Source organism: Balaenoptera ricei, chromosome X (assembly GCF_028023285.1).
Source record: "Balaenoptera ricei isolate mBalRic1 chromosome X, mBalRic1.hap2, whole genome shotgun sequence".
NCBI classification, from domain to species: Eukaryota; Metazoa; Chordata; class Mammalia; order Artiodactyla; family Balaenopteridae; genus Balaenoptera; species Balaenoptera ricei.
In genome coordinates, this window is record NC_082660.1 from 115,686,725 (window position 1) to 115,702,359 (window position 15,635).

The 15,635-nt window shown below is 49.3% G+C and overlaps 1 protein-coding gene across 7 annotated transcripts in view; it reads right to left on the minus strand.

Moving 5' to 3' along the window:
• The window catches only part of ELF4 (E74 like ETS transcription factor 4), a 47,815-nt gene that overhangs the window by 23,852 nt on the left and 8,328 nt on the right, over positions 1–15,635 (minus strand). The gene's annotated exons all lie outside the window — the stretch shown is intronic.

Genomic DNA, 15,635 nt, shown 5'->3' on the forward strand with positions numbered 1-15,635 from the left:
CAGTGGGGCTGTGTGCCCGTGAGGGATCCGGGCAGGTGACCAGCTCTGCCAGGCCTTCCCAAGGCAATGGGTCAGAGGCGCAGTAGCAGCCTGAGGCTCTGCACCCCTGCCCAGTTGTCAGTCCCCCTGAAGACATGTTAGAAGTACATGATGATGGTTCTAGAAGCCTTGGTGCCTGGGATGGGGGCCTAATAGTGGATAGACACAACCACCTTGGCCCCCTGTGGTAATATTGTTCCATGAGGTTCAAGTGGCAGTGAGCGAAGCTAAGGGTAAGGGGACCCCTCGAAATGATGGTTCTGAATGGGCCAACGAAAATGGATGGGAAGATGGTCTTGATACCTCTCCCGGCTCTGAGAGGTCATCTTCTTGGGCTTTTGGCCAAGAGCCCTGACCAGCCAGGCCTCCTGTCAAGAGAACAGTCCGGCTTCGCCCTCTCCCCTCTCCCTCCATGCCTCCAGAGCCAAAAAGACCCAGTGTCCCTGCGACAGAGCCCCATCGCCCCTGAGGGGAGTGCCCGCTCCACCCCGCAAGTTGGAGTAAATACTGCTTCACAGCTGGTATGGAGGATGCCACGGAAGCCTCAGAGACAACATCTGGATGTGCACCTGGGCTGCTGCCAGCCCCTCCCTACATCTGCAGTGCAAACCCAGGGCCAGGGTTTGGTTACAAGCCCAACTCAAAGCTGGTGGCACGTGTTTGGAAAGCACACCTGACTGGGCGGAGCGGGTGGAAGCACTTGAGACCGGTGCCAGCTCAGGGCAAGCGCTTGCGGGGTTGGCACCGATCTGAGCTAGTGCTGGACCCGGGATGGCGGGTGTAGCCACTGTGGCCTCAGCCGTGGGCCTGTTGCAGGATGGGCAGAGTGGCGTGGGTACTCGTTTAAAGTGGGCAAGATTTTCTTTTGTGCCCTCTGATATCACGCCAGGCTGCTCCCTCTGCTTCTGGGGAAGGGGACCGAACAGTAAGCATTACAGGGTGACAGGGCGGAGCATAGGGAAGATGGCACGGATTTACATTTATTGGGTTACAAGCTGCGGGGGTGGTGTCGCGCCAGTCACTTGCCGTAGGGCTATCTCCTTTCATTCTTACAGCATCCCAAACAAAGTAGCTCGTCAGTGGCAGAGCCCGGGTTTGAACCCAGGTTTATTTCCAACTAGTACGCTCTTTGAACTTTGTTTTCAGTTACATCTCTTTTGGTAATAATCCTGTTTTAATAGTTCCATTTTACAAACAGGAGAAGTGAGGCTTAGAAAAGATTAGGTAACAGGACCAAGGTCACACTGCCTGTCAAGAATGGAGGCAGAACTCAAACCCAGGCCTGTGTGACCTCAAAGTCTGTGCTTTTTCCCACTGCTCCATGCTGCCGACCATCTGCTCAGAGTCCTAGCTCAGAGCTTGCACGCAACAACCAACGTTGAAGGCTCGGAGCCCCTATGATGTCCTTCAACGAAAGCTTCCCAAGCCTGTGTCCCAGACGCCTCCAAGCTCCATCTGATAGGTGAAACCTAACTTTCTGGGCAAAGATGCACCAAAATGGTGATGAGTTGAGCCCCCGTGGCCAGCTGTGGAGGAAAGGTATTGTAGAGCACAAGGCTTCCGGCTCTGTTGATGAAGGAGGCTGACTCTATTCCTGTACCTCAGGAGACTACTGTCTCCAGAGTGTTGCTGGCTCCAGACCTGGAGTGGCTTAGGCATGGTCCCTGCCCCATAAATATACACTTGCTCTCGGCTTACACATAATTTAAGTCTGGGTTCTTATCTCAGGGTGTTGGTTCACATGTTTTTTCAAATATTTATGGGAAGTCAGCCCTGAACACCTCATAGGTGCCAGGTCTGTGGCCAGGGGCCTATCGCTGGGCCCACCCCATTCTTCTCTGTGGTAGCGTCTATTCGTATCTAAGTTCCCGGTAAGCTGGGTTAGCCCATCTGCCTAAACAACATTGCTGGGGTTTTTTCCCCTCAAAACACTCCCATAGCAAGTGTCTCTTCAAAATTGAGGCTCGGAGGTTGGGGGAAAACGGGGAGTGACTGCTAATGGGTATAGAGTTTCTTTATGAGGCGATAAAAATATTCTAAAATGGGTTGTGGTGAAGTACATACAACTCTGTGAGTATACAAAAAGGCATTGAATTGTATACTTTAATTGGGTGAATTGTATGGTATTGAATTATATCTAATAAAGCTGCTATTAAAAAAAAAAAAAAGTGGCCCAGAGAGGGCTCACTCAAGGCCACACGAAAGTTCATAGAACAGCTCAGGCCAGACTCCAGGTCTTCGGATTTCTGATTCTGAAGCTCCCTCCTCCCATCAGCCTCCCCATAACCCTGAACAAGCATAACTGCTGAGGTTCAGCGAGTGTGCAAGGCAGCCCTATGCATGAGGGTTGGCGGCTGGATCTAGAGCAACAGGGTAGGAGTAGAAAATGCTCTAGAGCTGGGGCTTCAACTTACGTCTCCATGAGCGTGGCCAAGTCCCTGCCCATCTCTGAGACCCAGTGGCCCCATCTGTTAAGTGAAGTGGATGAGTCTGGTGATCCTTTGCAAAAGGCTCCACCAGCTCTGACCATCTGCAGTTCTAATTATAAAGCCCTGCAGGATGGAAGAGACTGGCATGTCGGATATGGGGTTCTTCTTGGAGTGCTGCAGGGGGCCTGGACACGATTAGGTGTTCCAACTGATGCTCCTCACGCAGAGTGACGAACAGGACTTTCCCGTGAGAGTCAGATGCTCTCAGAGGATTCCACTGCTGAGTTTCTCTATGGGGGGATAGCTGGTCCTGATTTCGCTCCCCCCCCCCCACCGCCCCTGCCCACCAGCAGTGCTAGGTGGTAGAATAACCCATAATAGAGACCCGTTGATCATGTCCTTTGGAGATGTCAGGAACCAGGTTCTTGGCCTGGCCCCTAGGCAGCCCCACCGCGTGCTGAGCTTGCCTCTGTGGTGGAGGGAATGATTGCTGATGGCCACGAGTCTAGTCCCCACTGGACAGGATGTTTCCACATCAAGCCCCACTTCCTGCAGCTAGGCCTGGGCTCCGGTTTCCCCCTTCTCCTGCCATCTGGTTGCCTGCCCTCTGCCCCCTCCCCTTGCTGGGTGTTTACAGGCTGCCTTATCAGCCTGGGGAATCTGGGCCTCACCCAGTCGGCTGCCCTGCCCCGCCCGGCGCAGCCAGCCTGCCCAGGGCCCTACCTGCTGTGGTTTCGTCACTCCAGGCAGGCACCCCTACACCCCCGGCAGGCAGGGGGTGTGGATGAGGGCTTGCTGCCTGCCGGAGTGAGAGCTGAATATTCATAGCGCGTCGTCCACCTTGTCCAAGCTGGGGGAGGGTATGCCCTCTTTCTACATTGTCATTGTCTCTACCTGCAGGCTCTGGGGACAGAAATGAGGCGCTCGGGTTGCTGAGGAGGCTAACTCTGGCCTGGAGAGCCTCGACGGCTCTTCTGTTCTCAGCCACCAAGAGGTGAGCGGGGGGCTGGGGGCGCAGCCGTAGGCTGGAAGGCTCTGAGTGTATAGACAGTTGGTTGTTTTTTTTTTTTAACTGCAGAGTATTGTAAACACTTCACACTACAGGTGGGGCAGAATGAGGGGCTGCAGACTGAGTGTGGTGGAGTAGGGAAGGCTGGGGAATCCGTGGGCACAGCCTTCAGAGCCCAGACCTCAGAGCTTCCTGGGTCCCAGGCTGTCTCCATCTCACCTTGGGATCTGGTCACCCATCCAAAGGCTAGGATGAGGCCAGAGCCAACCACTGAGCAAGTCCGATGACTTCCCCTCAGAGCACAACAGCTTAGATTTTTCCATCAAATGAGTTTGAACTAAGGAAGGGGACAGGAATGGGGACAGTGGGCAAATAAACATGCAGGAGGTGATGGATTTCCCTTCCAGCACTTTGGGCTAAAACCTTGAAAGTTCACGTCCTGACCTGTTCCTAGGCGGGTCCCACAGGGACAGGGCTTGCTTGCTAAAGCTGACCAGTCCCCAGAGCAGGGATCAAAGCCACAGTCCGAAACTGCTCCTCTTCCAGGGGCTTCCATTTTGTTCACTGAGAAATCAATTAAAATATGCTCAGGCAGTACATTGCGGCATTCACACTACAGATAAAATGCCACACTTCAAAGAAATTTTATGCAGCTGTGTCTTTCTAGGTCTCTAAGATACAATTCAGTAGTTTGGGGCGCTTGGGTGGGAAAGTTTGGAAAAACTCTGCTCAGGCAATTTTGCCATTAATGGGCTATGTAACCACAGGCATGCCATGTCACATGGCTCTCACAGCCTCGGGCTTCCCCCGCCCCCCTCCACCAGAGATTTCATGCTACTCAGAGCTTCTCACAAGCTTACTGACCCTAGTAGCAGTCAGGGCTCCGCAGGCCACCCCACCTCCCCAGGAATAACTTCCCACCACTCAGAAAAATCATAAACCATTTAGTGTTAATGTGTTAATGGGTGATACTGGGTTAATGTGTCACCTCTCTCCTCAGCACATTTTCATTTTAAAAGGCCATGCGGAGCTACCCTGCTTTAACCTAAGGAGTGGCTCCGGGGTTAATAGGGGTGCCAGTGAGCCAGGGAGTGTTTCTTGCTGACACCATTAGCCCTGGAGCGAGCCGGCCTTCCCCATCTACTCCCCATGCCTGTGGTCTCTGTTGGGAAGCTGTATAGAGGGGATGTGAAAGTCTTTGAAAAGCTAACCAGGCCTGGTGCAGCAGAAAGCCCACTTGACTGGGCATGAGGAAGAGTGAGTTCCAGTCATGGCCCTGCCCCTGCCTAGCTCCTCCCCAGCCTCCGGGCTGGCGCCTGCTGCTACTCCAGGACACACATGTACATCTACGGCTGTGGCCGCACCAGCCGTACTCGGCAGAGCTTTACAGTCCAAACTCATCTGCTTGCTTTCCAAAGGTCTTTCACAGTCTGACCCCACCCTACCTACTCAGCCTTGTTTCCCATGATTTCCCAACTCAAGCCTGGGCTTCAAGCCCAGTGGTCTCCTCATGGTCCCCTGAGGGAACATTCCAGGCTCATTCACGGAGTTTCTCAGGCCTGCCAGGCCCTTGCTGCTCTGTTTTGGTTAATCAAATAGTGCCCATCCAGCAAGGTCCCAACCAAGTCCCCCAGATCCACGGAGCTGGTTGTGCCCTGATAACGAGAGTCCACACCAATGGAGCCCCCTTCGAAACTCCCATAGCCCTTAAATTTGACCACAAGATCTCTTAATCCCATGCAATCTTGAATTGCTCTTTATTTCATGTGTATGTCTTATTTCCCCAACAGGTGGTAAAATCCATGGGATCAAGGTCTATTTAATCTTCTCCTGACTCTAACACAGGTCTGGGCATTCATGAACTAAGTCCATGTAAATTCTCAGCCCAAGTGAGATCTCTAGAAAAGAGACCCCGAAACCTGATAGATCTGAGGGCTACAGTCTACGGGTGGGGATAGGGATAGAATTAGGGGGCAAAGGTCTCCAGGCTCAAACATTACTCGTCTTCTCTTGCTCCAGGCCTCTACTAAGGGAAACACATACCAGCTAGAGTCATTTATTCCAAACGGCATCAAGAAGGCGGTTGATGATCAATCAGGTCATCATCAGAGCATTCTCTCTTCGTACAAAACCACAGTGTTTCTACCTGGTGAATATTGGGTGCTGGTCGGATCACTGGACCCTTGGGAAAGACTTCATGATGCTGGATCAGTTCTAAGAGCTAAAGTGGTTCAAGAGAATGCGGTGTGAGGATAACTTTTTTTTTTTAAAGAGGTCTTTTGTTGGCTAGATAGACAAGGTTGAAAAGGGATATGACTGCCATCTAGAAAATGATGTATGGAGCAGATAATCATAGAACTCTGCACCAAAAATAGGTTATAAACGAAGGGCAAATAATAAATAGTTCTCTTTTGCAAACGCATAGTAAAGTTAAGAAACTCTTTACTGAAGAATATCAATGAGGGACTTCCCTGGTGGTCCAGTGGTTAAGAATCCGCCTTCCAATGCAGGGGACATGGGTTTGATTCCTGGTCAGGGAACTAAGATCCCACATGTCGCAGGGCAACTAAGCCCACTTGCCGAAACTATTGAGCCCACGTGCCTCAACTAGAGAGCCGGTGTGCCACAAACTACAGAGCCCACGTGCTCTGGAGCCCGTGAGCCACAGCTAGAGAGAAGCCAGCATGCCACAACGAAGATCCCGTATGCTGCAACTAAGACCCGACACGGCCAAAAATAAATAAATAAATAAATAAATAAATAAATAAATAAATAAATAATTTTTAAAAAAGAATGAGTTTAAAAAAAAGAATATCGGACTTCCCTGGTGGCACAGTGGTTAAGAATCCATCTGCCAATGCAGGGAACAGGGGTTCAACCCTTGGTCCGGGAAGATCCCACATGCTGCGGAGCAGCTAAGCCCGTGGGCCACAACTACTGGGCCTGCGCTCTAGAGCCCATGCACCACAACTACTGAGCCCATGCGCCTAGAGCCTGTGCTCCACAACAAGAGAAGCCACTGCAATGAGAAGCCTGCATACTGCAATGAAGAGTAGCCCCCGCTCGCCACAACTAGAGAAAGCCCCTGAGCAGAAACGAAGACCCAACACGGCCAAAAATAAATAAAAATTAAAAAAAAAAGAATATCAATGAAGAAATTAAGCATCTTCTAAAATGACAGTAACATTAGGGTCATCCATGATTATAAAATAAGATCACAAAAGCACAGCCAAACATATCTGCTATAACAGTTAACGTAAATAGAATAAATTCAAGTATTAAAAAAAGATGATATTATAAATAAGCCATAAGGATATATTGTACAGCACAGGGAATATAGCCAACATTTTATAATAACTCTAAATAGAGTATAACCTTTAAAAATTGTGAATCACTGTGTTGTACACCTGAAACTTATGATATTGTAAATCAACTATATGTCAATTAAAAACTGATACTGACAATCTGATTCTAAAATTTACATGGAATTGCAAACGACTTAAAATAGGCAAGAACAACTTTGATAAAGAACAAGAGTTGGAGGGCTAATACTACCTGATTTTAAGAATGATTATAAAGCTGCAGTAATCAAAACAATTGGCATTAGCATAAAGATAAACAAATAGATCAATCAACAGAGCAGAATATAGAGTCCAGAAATAAACCTATATATAAGGACAACTGTAACAGACTAATGATAACTTTTTCAACAAGTGGTGCTGGAATAACTGGATATCCATATGTAAAAAGAAAAAAATGAATTTGGATTTGTACCACTCATCATAGAGAAAAATTAACTCGAAATTGATCGAAGACCAAAATGTAAAACCTGAAACTACAAAACTTCTAAAAGAAACCCTAAGACAAAATATCTGTGACCTGAGGCTAGGTGAAGCATTCTAAGATACAACACCAAAAGCATGATCCATAAAAGTAAAAACCGATTGGTTAGAATTCAACAAAATTGAAAACTTCTGCTCTTCAAAAGACACTATAGGACTTCCCTGGTGGCGCAGTGGTTAAGAATCCACCTGCCAATGCAGGGGACACGGGTTTGAGCCCTGGTCTGGGAAGATCCCACATGCCGCGGAGCAACTAAGCCCGTGCGCCACAACTACTGAGCCTGTGCTCTAGAGCCCATGTGCCACAACTACTGAGCCCACGTGCCACAACTACTGAAGCCTGTGCGCCTAGAGCCCATGCTCCACAACAAGAGAAGCTACCACAATGAGAAGCCCGTGCACCGCAACGGAGAGTAGCCCCCGCTCATTGCAACTAGAGAAAGCCCACAGCAACGAACACCCAATGCAGCCAAAAACAAACAAACAAATAAATAAATGTAGTAGTCATATTCTGAAAAAAAAAAGACACTATGACTCTGAAGGCATGTCTACATTAATAAAATAATAACTTAAAAATAATTCTTCTAGCTCATTGTAATCACTAAATGGCAAGGATTTTATGTGGCTATATTTTGTCTTCAATAAAAAATTTAAACCCCTCCCCCCCAAAAAAAGACACTATGAAGAGAATGAAAAGACAAGGCACATACTCAGACAAAATCTTTGCAAAGCATGTATCTGATAAAGGTCTTATATCTAGAATATATAAAGAATTCTCAAAACTCAACTACAAGAAAACAAACAAGTCAATTTAAAAATGGGCCAAAGATTTGAACAGACACCCTCACCAAAGTAGATGTATGAGTGACAAATAAGTACATGAAAAGATGTTCAACTCCTCAGTCATTAGAGCAATACAAATTAAAACTACAGTGAGATACCACTGCACACCTATTAGAATGGCTAAAATTTTAAGACTACCCACACCAAGTGTTGACAAGGATGTGGAGCAACTGAAACTCTAATACACAGCTGGTGGGAATGTAAAATGGTACAATGACTTTGGAAAACAGATTGATAGTTTCTTAAAAAGTTGAACCTACAACTACTGAATGATCCAGCCATTCCACTCCTAGGTATTTGACCAATAGAAAAAGACACATATAGCTATAGAAAGGTTTGTACAAAGATGCTCACTGCAGCCTTTTTGGTAACAGGCAAAAAGTAGAAAAAATCAAAACCACCAAATGTCCACCAAGTGATGAACAGATCAACAATATATGGTATATCCATTCAACGGAATTCTACTTAGCAATAAAAAGGAATGAAATACTGATATAGAAAACAACATGGATGGATCTTAAAATAAATATGCTGAATGAAAGAAGCCATACAAGGAGAGAGTACATCCTATATGATTCCACGTATATAAAACTCTAGAAAATGCAAACTATTACAATGAGTAGTGAATAAGCCCTAGAACTCTACTGCACAGTGTAGGGAATGTAGACAGCAATATTGTATTAACAACCATCAAACTTGCTAAGAGACTAGAACTTAATTATTCCAATCACTAAATAGAAAGGATAATTATGCAACATGATAGAGGTGCTAATTATCACTACAATGGCAACCACATTACAATATATAAACGTATCAAATTACCATGGTGTACACCTTAACTTTACACAATGTTATATGTCAAATACAGACGGTCCCCAACTTAATGATGGTTCAACTTATGATTTTTCAACTTTACGACGGTGCGAAAACGATACACATTCAGTAGAAATTGTACTTCAAATTTTGAACTTTGATCTTTTCCCGGGCTAGCGATATGTGATGCTGGGCAGCGGCAGCCACCACATCGCCCAGTCAGCCACGCGATCACGAGGGTAAACAACCGATAGACTTACAACCATTCTGTATGCAGACAACCATTCTGTTTTTCACTTTCAGTACATTATTCAATAAATTACATGAGATATTCAACACTGTATCATAAAATAGGCTTTGTGTTTGTTAGATGATTTTGCCCAACTGTATGCTAATGTAAGTGTTCTGAGCATGTTTAAGGTAGGCTAGGCTAAGCTATGGTGCTCAGTAGGTTAGGTGTAATTGATGTATTTTCAACTTAGGATGGTTTCAACTTCCGATGGGTTTATCAGGATGTAACCTCATCATAAGTCAAAGGAGATTTGTATATTTCAATTAAAAAATGAATACTAACTGATAGTCACAGAAAGCAGATAAGTGGTTGCTCGGGATGAGAAGGAGGGATTGCCAAGGGGCACAAGGAAACTTTCGGGGGTGACTAGTTTCGCGAGTATATACATATGTCAAATATTATCAAATTGTACACTTTAAATATGTGCAGTTTATTGTATGTCAATATTGCCTCAATAAAACTGTTAAATAAAAAGAAAGAAAAAGGTCCCCAGATTGGGTAAAATAACAACAGCAGCATTTACTATGTAATTTTAGCAAGTAATATTACTGCATAATTTAACTATGCAATAGTATCACTATATGAGAGCAGTGAAGACAAAAGAGGCAAGAACACGCACGCTCTCCTAGAAAACACATTCCTTGATGCCACCAGTGGAGACAAATTCTGAACCCTGGAACTTACTGAGTGTGCTGATTCGAATGTGTTTTGTTGTTTTATCTTTTGCTCACGCTCCTGCCGATGTTATTGTCCCACCGAGCCTGGAAGGCCCCTAGAGCACAGCCAATGCGCTCTCTTTCCTCTTTTGAAAGGCCATCTGCCCTCTCACTTCCAGGAGACCTTCCCCAATTAAGTTAAGGAGGGAGAAGAATGATCTTCCTCTAGGTAAGCCCTCCTCGAACCCACCATCACCTAATCTACAAACCTTAAGTGCCACAGGCTGGTTGGCACTTCAGCTCCCGCCCGCTGTGAGGCTAAGTGCATGTGTATTACTAGAGCTCCAGAATTGGGTTTAGATTCTTCAGAGCAGCGGCCTGGGCCTGCTGTGTTTTTTTTTTTTAGGATCAGGGTGGCGCCAAGAAAGTGGTCACCTAATGAGACAGGTGTTTTCTGTGCATGGATTCCCACAGAAGCAGCAGAGCTGAACTAGCCTCTCTTATCCTCTGGGGGAATTATGGGAAAAAGACAGATTATCTCCTAAATCTATGTCTTAAGTACCTCCTTGTTATCAGGTCATCAGGAATTTGGGGAGGTTAAGACTAATTGCCCACTCTCCCATCCCCCATCCCATCCCATCCCCCAAGGCCTACGGGTGGGGACCAAGGGACTGAGTGAAGTGGCTCAGGGGTGGTCCAAGGGTGGTCCAGGGCCTCCTGCCCTTGTGTGTGGTCACAGGCTTCTCAAGCAAACAAAATCCATTTGCTAGCAGATGGAACCTCCAAGTTACTTTCTGGGAGGCCTTTGGAATGGGAGTGGCCCCCAGCCCCCCAGGAACTCTTCTGGGCAAAGGTAGTGTCCCAGCCCCAACCCAAGGCCTCTGGGCATGAGCGAAAGGAGGCAGAAAGTGAGCAGTGGTTGGCCAGTCGGCTCCCAGAATTCTACACTCAGTAGGGTAATAACAACAAACTGATGATTGCTAAATACTTGCCAGGGATGGAACATGAGGCCTTCTCTCAAAGGAACGAACTCACTCGTATTCCTGCAGAGAACGAACCTTGAGATGAAGTGGTGAAGAGATAAAGATGGCAATGTTAATAAAAATGTTAAAGACTTGATTTTTACTCTTCACTACAGCACTGCCTGCCACTCAGAAAGATTTTAACACACACACACACACACACACACACACACACACACACACACACACAATCTTCTTCCACATCCCTTCCTTATCCTGTGTGACAGCAGAGTTAACAAAAAGTTAGCAGAAAGATGTGGAAAATCTCCCTGTTGGTTTTATGAATGGGCATCGCGTGCCCTGCCAGCACTGCCAGAGAAGCAGTTGATCCCTGGAGCCTGGCAAAGTCAAGGGTGTGGGAGTAGGAAATGATAAGAACAACAACAACAATAATAATAAGAGCCACAGAATAATAGCAGCTAACGCTTACTGGGTGGTTACCATGTGCCAGGCACCATGCTGAGTGCTTTACAGGCATTATCTCATTTAATCCTCACTCAAACCCTGGGAAGTGGGCTCTGAGACTCAGAGTGGTTATGTGACTAGTCCATAGTCACACAGCCAGTAAGTGATAGGTCTGGGATATGAACACAGAGAGCCTGTGCTCTTCCTCCTCCGGACAATATCGGTCTCGAGAAGAATATTGGCTTAGACTGGAAGAGGAAGGGAGCTTCGGGAAGGGCAGGTGGAGTGAGAAGTGGGAAGTGCCAGCACTGGGACAAGAAAATGGTCCCTCGAGAAGATGGGAACCTAGGGCAAAGCTTCCTCAATCTGGGCAAGTTGATTAACCTCTTGCTTCTTGTTGGTCTGGCTGAGAAATGTTCTGGCACTTTCCCTCGCAGATCCTCCTGCATGAAACACCCCTCCCTGCTCTGCCTGACCCTCGTCATCACCCTGGGAGAAGGCTGGGTGGGGTCTCTTTGCCAAGAAACTCACGTTAGGACACAATTTCCCAGGCCGAGAAGTCAGGGCACTCTGGTGTGCCTCTGTAGTTTTGCAATGTGCTGGGGAGGGTGCAGGGCAAGAGGGCAGTGAGAGAGGAAAACTGATGCATGGCGGGGGCGGTATGTGTGTGTCCAGGTGTTTTTATCCAATTAAATCCAACAAGGACCAAGTCCCCCTCCACATCCAGGCATGGGAGATGCAAAAGTCGCAGAACAAATACATGGCTAGTCCTCGCCCTTCCCCAGGGCGTCTGGACAGAAACATGTGGGACATTTTAGTTCTCGGCTGGCTGAGAAAATGAAACTCTCTATCCTCTACCCGAACCTCTGGGCTTCCAGAGCAATCCGAGGACCCTGGGGAAAGATGGGACTCAACCAGCCCGTGCCTGCAGTGAACACCTGTGGCGGGGCAGTTTTCCTGTCCCTTTGGTGCCCTCTGCCTCTCTTTTTCCCCTCTCTCCCCTCCAGGGCCTGTGCATGGGCGGTGGAGGGGACGGAGGAGGCAGGAGATCAACATGAAATCCCCTCAGCTTGTGGGGCGGGAAAGTCTGGCCAACCTTTGTGTCTTATCAATCCGTCCTGGGGGCGCTGGGTTCCCCACCTGGGCCATCCACTTTGCATCTCCCGGGATGGAGACTGGGGCTTGCACCGAGCCACCCACACTGGCTGACCTGGTCTTTTATGTGACATGCATTCGCCAAACAATTATCGAGGCTTTGAAGGTCAGCCTGTGGCCAGGGAAGAGAGAGAAAGGCGTCTTCTCGCCCTTTTCTGCCTAGCCCAATCTCCCCCGCGCCACCCTGCCCCCTTCAAGGTCTAGCTCAGAGCCGAGGCCCTCACAAAGCCTTCCCTCCCTCCCCCAACTGCTGCTGACCTCAGAGCCCCGGCCGCCTCTGGCCCCTGCTCCAAGGAGCACAATTAGCACCTGACCAGCCGCTGGCCTGGCTGCTTGTCCTCGCCTCTGATTGTCTCAGTGTCTTAGTCATCTCTCCCACCCCGCCCCCTTCGCTCGTCTCCCCTACAGCACCTAGCACAGGTTGGGCACACAGTAGGTGTTAATAAATGTCCGTTGAATTGAAACTCAGCGGCCCCTATGAGGTCAGAACCGTCATAAGCACCCCGACCAGCAGTTCCTTGGCAACCAGCGCTGGGGTCCGAGCTATAGGGCATTAGCGGTGCGGCCGCTATTACAGGCCACGCAAGACTCAGCGGCCAGAGATTTGCAGGCAGGTTGGTGTTGATGAGAAAAGCCCCTGACCCCTAGGAAAGCGCCCATGGGATGGATTCTGGGTACCTCGGATGAGTTTCCTCTCTCCCCTGCAGAACTAGTTTTCAGTCTGAGAACCACAAAGGGAATATATTGGCGGTGAAGCCAGAAACCTCTTTGCAGCTTAGAAATCCTGGAGAGAGAACCAAGCCTGCGCTGGGGTCAGGCCCAAGCCTGAGGGGAGAAGGCTGCCCAAGGCCCTTCCAAGGTTGGTGGGGGACCTCCGGGAGGTGCTGGGGGCGTGGCAGGCAGAGGGGCTAGAGGGGCGTCTGGGGGTGGCCCTAAGTAACGCCGTCCTGTCCTGCAAACCAACAAATCACACCACTGAATGCTTGCCACCTGCAGCCCACACAGGAATTGGGTCTCCCCCTCCCTCTCATTCACCCAAATCCCAGGGCAGGCCTCTGTCCAGGGGTGGCGTCCTGACCAGAGCCCAGCCAGTGTCCCCAGACAAGGAGAAGCCTCCAAGTCTGGGGTACCTGGCTCCCCACACTGGCTTTGAATTAGGCATTCGAGCCCGGCTTCGAATTATGGTTATTTATATAGATGACTTAGCCACCCTCTCTGGCCCCCTCCCACATTCCCCACCCTGACTCTGGCCCATGCCAGAAGGTACACACAGCCCCGGAAGACAGGCGGTGTCTTCTTCACCTCTGTATTTCCCTCACTGCCCCTTCGCTGATGCCTAGTACGGGGACTGGTTCTCAGCAAATGTTCGCTGAGTTCAATCTGAGTTTCAGGCACCGTGTAAGACAATACCGTAAGGCTCGCTTGTGCTTACCATGTGCCGTGCACTGTTCTAAGAAGCAGCTTATGTGTATTGATGTATTTGATCCTTGGCAAAACTTTATGAGGTGGGTCTGATTTGACAAATGAGGAAACTGAGGCATACAATTGGCTGGAATCACACAGTTAGTAAATAACAGAGCTGGGATATAGACCCAGACAGTCTGGCTCTAGGGATGGGAGGGAAAATGAAAAAGCTGAGGGGTGAGGGGTGAGGCTCGCAAGAACCAAGGCCAAACTTCGGCGCAGGGCTTTCCCTGGGAAAGCAATCCCCTCAGCCTGCGTCTGGCTGGGCCTCTCAGGGAGGCCCTGAATTTTGCAGGCTAGGGATATTTTGGACATCCTATTAATCAGGCCCCTGAATGACAGACCACAGCACCCTCATTTTTAGATTCCCATATAGGACAGAGGAGACAGAAGCTGCTGTCCCATCACTTAGCTCAAGGCAGGGGGAGGGCTGCTTTCAGGCCTCCAGTTTGTCCAGGGGTGGGCGCCAGTTCCTGAGCAACCACCCAGCAAACAGTGCAGCAGTGGGAGGAATGCCAGACATAGTTGCAAACAAGCCACTCCTTCGGCTCACAGCTAGAGGCTGGGTGAGGGTGGCAACGTGGAGCCTGCTCCACGACCCCCACCCCTGCAACTCACACCACCCGGGCTTTGAACCCAGAGACAACCACTTGCAAGGCAGCCTCTTCCCCACACTGGCCAGGATAGGAAGTCCTCCAGGATAGTTAATTCCTGCACTTAACTCAAGATAGCTCCCCGTTATCTGTTACTGCTGTGGGTCTACTGAATTAATGGTTGAGAAAGTGCCTTATAACCGGTAAAACCCTACATAACTAACTGCGAGGAGGAATTTGCATTCTTGCCGTGCAAACGTGACCCTGAGCATTTTCAGTGCCAAAGTGTCCTGTCTCCCCAGAGGAGAGAGTTAGGTCTGATCCCTTCACCTCCCCCCTCCAACCTGGCACTCAGGCCAGGGGTCAGCTCGCAGTGGGTGAGTCCCTGATGGGTGTGCCCACCAGCTGTTGGGGCCAAGCAGTGGTGGCTCTGGCCCTGGGGTGGTGACCTCACTTCCGCTCCTACCTCCCCAGCACTCCTCCCATATGAGGCCCCACCAGGCCAAAATCGAGAAGTTCAAGGTTAACTGATCCTCCCCACTTTAAGAGCTAATTAAAATGATTAGCCACAATGAACCGCCAAACATTAACCAGAAGAAGCTGCAGGACCAGACAGGCCTCTATCTCGGGCAGAAGGATGAGGGGCAGGAATCCAACGGCCATCAAATCCCATTGCTGGCGTGTGGGGGGTGGGCAGCCGGGGAGAACCTGGCCGAGGCGCGGAGCCAATGGGGTCAGGAGGTGACTCTGGTCAGGAAGGCCGTGTAGTGAGGGAAGGGCGGCAGACCTCGGGTGCGACGGAGGGGCCGGGAGTCCATAAAGCCGCCGCCTCAGCAGTCTCCAAAAGCAAGGCGCTGTCGGCAGGGGACCCCGCGCTGCGCGGCCGCTGAGTCCCCGTGCCGGCAGCAGAGGAGGGAACAGAGAGGCGGGAGAGCCCGGGAGAGCGGGAACGCGGGAGAGGGAAGGCTGGCGGCCGGCTCACACGGAAACTCCGGCCCCTCACGACAGAGGTCTCTATTTTGGCGACCCAATTATCCAAGTCATAGGTTCATAGGTGTGTGTGCGCGCGCGCG